Source organism: Oryzias melastigma, linkage group LG9 (genome assembly GCF_002922805.2).
Source record: "Oryzias melastigma strain HK-1 linkage group LG9, ASM292280v2, whole genome shotgun sequence".
Classification (NCBI taxonomy): Eukaryota; Metazoa; Chordata; class Actinopteri; order Beloniformes; family Adrianichthyidae; genus Oryzias; species Oryzias melastigma.
The window spans coordinates 31,395,503-31,399,325 of record NC_050520.1 but is presented as its reverse complement, the minus strand read 5'-3'; positions in this window follow the sequence as shown (position 1 = coordinate 31,399,325).

The window sequence follows — 3,823 nt, the reverse complement described above, 5'->3', positions numbered from 1 at the left end:
GGGGACTTGGAGCTTGCTAGCATGCTACACCATCCACAGGATGGCTAGCATAGAGAGCCAACCCACTAAGTCCCCACTCAAGCCAATGTGGGCAAACACAGGTGGGGCCGCCACAAACTGTGGACATACCCACTCTGGGCCCCTTTTTCTGCCCAATTTTAATCCATATGGGCCCACTTGGCCTTGCTGCCTGAGTACTGACAGCTATAATGATGTCAGGCTCCCAGGCTATTGGGGGAACATTGACAACTCACATAAAAAAGTAAGGAGAACTTTCAACCTTTTAGAGGAACACAGTAATCTCAAAAAATGTTTTTATGTAGCATGTCATAAGTCATAATATCCTCCCAAAACACTTAAGTTCAGGACTGAAATCAGTTTACCTCAGGGACCGGAGACCTCCGCGAATACGCCATATACACAAATATGGAGCACCGTCTCACCCCCCACCCCCCACAGGTGAAGAATGTCCGTTACCAATCCATCAAAAACCTTTCTGATCATACTTTGTAAACATTTATTAAAGAACACTGGAGTATTGCTCAACATAGTTTTTTTAATCTAGAGTAAAAGACTGTAAACTTTTTATGAGGACTGTCACTTTGTCTCTGTGATTTAAAAAAAAGACGTGCTTCCTCCTTCATCAAATAAGTGCGAGAGGGCATCTTTATCCAGAATTTGCTGGTTTCATCCATAGTGAACACCTGCTCTGGTTATTCATCCTCTGCGATTATCAGGATGTTTTTGAGCTGCTTCTGAGTCAGCTGATGCCATTTCTCTATGCAGGCTCGCTGTGAGTGTGTTTGCACCTGTGTGTGCGGTGCGGATGGGCTGGCGTGGTCTTCAACTGCGCTCCCCTCCTGGGAAATTCCCGTAGCACCTTCGGAAGTAAAGGTTTCATACAAGAATCTTGAGTTGACAGTTTTTGTGACGAACCGGAAGAGTCACATGACTAAAAAAAACACAGATCAATATAGTGGGCTGAACATGGAGTGGGGGGACCGTCGTGAAAAAATACCCGTCTGGTGTGATTTGGAGGAGAACTCGGCCTCAGGCTACAATCAGGGAACCCTCTGCAACGTTCTACAGCGCTTAAGCTACCACTTCCAATGAAAAGTCTTTGTAAATGCATATTAACGTGTACTTTAGGCTTCCATATTCAATATAATTGTGTTCAAACATAATTTTTGGATATACAAAACGTGCATCTTTTGAACACAGGTTGAAAGTTAAACCAGGTCAAGCTTCGACCAATCAGGGATTTGGAGTTGGTAATGACGTTTGGATGGCATCCCTTTTAATTCATGGTTGTGCCAGCCGTTTGAAAATTGATCATGAAGAAGACATTAATAATTGTTGTTTGTGTCCAGCTGGAATAAAAGGACACCAAGTCTTTCATATATCAGAATAGAGCTGTGAACGAAAGAGCATGGAACGAGATTAGCAGGTTTTGTACCGCTTTGACTTTTCACACCAAGCTTGTAGGTGGCGGACACTCGCTAGTAAACAGTGAAAGAAAAGAAGAAGAAGCCCCTCCCTGCTCGTCCAGTGTGAGCATAGAATTCCAGTGAAAAGCAGGCACGGTCTTTTGTTTAGACTCTTTCAGCTGCAGCTCCAGAACTCGCCAGCTTTGGATGATGGATTGTGGTGTCGCCTTTAACTCCACTCTGGCTCTCACAAAAGTCAAGATAGTAGACGGTTTAAGAGTCACCTATCTGATGGGCTGAGCGGTGAAAAGAGTAATAACACGGGGCTGATGTTTCCTTCTTCCTGATAAGAGCTGTCGCATCCAAACTGCTCAAATGCCAGTGAATTGTATTTGACAGGAAAATGGAGCCGGCCTTATTAGATTTGAACACAAAAGCAATTTGGTGAGATTGTGCTTGAAATCAGGATGCAGCAAAACAGCGCTTGTTGTTTAACTTTATCCACTTTTTATTGACTGAATTAAATAATAACCTGTGGCAGGCTTGAGTCTGTCTCAGCTGCCAAAACCCTTTGTTTACAGAAATCTGCTCTGCGGCATCAGAACGAGTCCATTTGTTTCCCCATTGCGGTGTGTAAAGAGTTGCTTATGCTGCCAATGTCTGCTGTCTTTCTCCCAAGTACTTTTTGGTGCATGAAAGCACACTATCCCCAGGGAACTCAAGGATATTTAATGAATTATTTAAAACACACGAGCAGTGGACCAATTAAGATATTTTTATTGGTGTCCTGAGGAAAAAGTATCAGAGATTATAGAGAGGGGGGGGGTCTGAAAAACTGTGATAGGCAGTTTTTTTTTTTCTTCATTGTGGACAGTTTAAATATTTGTATCCTTTCAAATTCTGTTTTGGTTTCCCAGTAGGATCATCTAGCAGATGATCCACTAGATTTTTCTGAACCTCTGTTTAGTCTGCCTCTATGCTAAACTCTCAATGTCTGTTTTCCCCGCATTAGTAAACTTTTTATTAAGAACAGCAATTTAACAATTTACATGCAAACTTAAGAAAGACAGCAAAGACGATTGCAGCACTCAAAACAACTCAGGGAATCTGGGAAGAGCTTAAGGCAAACAGTTCAAAGGAACTCAGAGTGGAGAGGGATCCCCGATTTCTCCTGTAAGACCATCACATCTGAGCCGGGGGTGTCCGTGTCTCTGTGGTGCGGGTTTCAGTCCTTGCCCTTGAGTGCTGGGCCCCTCCAACATTCCAACTGGGGGTGAGTCTGGTTGGGCAACATTTAATAAGCCCCCACCTCTCCTGGGTGTCCTCCTCCTGGGCCGAGGTGCCTGTCCCCTGCCTTGCTTTCTCCCTGCTTGCAGGGTGGGTGGATGGTAACCTGGAGTGTGGAGAGGAAATCCAAATCATCCATTCTCTAACCACTTTGTCCCCTCTGGGGTCACAGGGCTGCTGGAGCCAAACTCGGCTACTTCTGGGGGAAGACAGAATACACCCTGGACAGGTCGGCAGTCAGTCGCAGGGCCTCAATCACACACCCAGTCACTCTCAGATACACACCTAGGGGCAATTTAGAGTCTCCAATTAACCTATGAAGCATGTTTTTGAATGGTAGGGGGAAGAAAACGCATGCCTGCATGGGGAGAACATGCAAACTCCACACAGAAAGGTCCCCTGTTGGTGATTCTGTTTCAAGTCTCCCAGCTGGGACTTAAACCGAGGACCCTCCTGCTGGGAGGCAAGAGCGCTAACCACTGTGCCACCGTGCAGCCCCAATTCAGATCAATAAACCATTCAATTAGACAGATGTAAAAAAAAAATATGGAACTAGACCCAAGGGTTGAAAATACTGTAGCGTGCCCTTTCCTGTACTGAGATGCTGAGACATAATCTGTATTAGTTGTTTTATTTCATGGTCACTGTAGGCCACGTGTCAAAGTTAAGGCCCTCCAGATCATTTTATTTTATTGTTTTTAATAGCCCGATGTTATCTTGCGCTCATTTCTAGCTTGTATAATTTTGACAAAAAATATTTTTATGGAGAGTAAAATATAGAAAGTTATTTAAGGTTTAAGTTGATTTATTCTAGAATAATATTCATGTCTTTTTATTATTCATAATTATGTTAAAAAGTTATGGTTTAAAAGTTTTAAAAATTGGCATCCTGTTAGCTTTGTGGACTATTTTATCACTAAGATTTTTTAGGCTATTTTGGACTTTAGATAATATTACAGCTACATCCTAGCTGTTTTGACTCATTTTAAAACTTTTAAAAAGTTTTTATTCTGCTCTTGAGTTAGGCTAATATTAACATGCTAGCTGTCTTTGTTAATTTAGGCACTTTTTAGCCTATTTTCAAGTTTGGCTATTTTTTTAGCTACCTG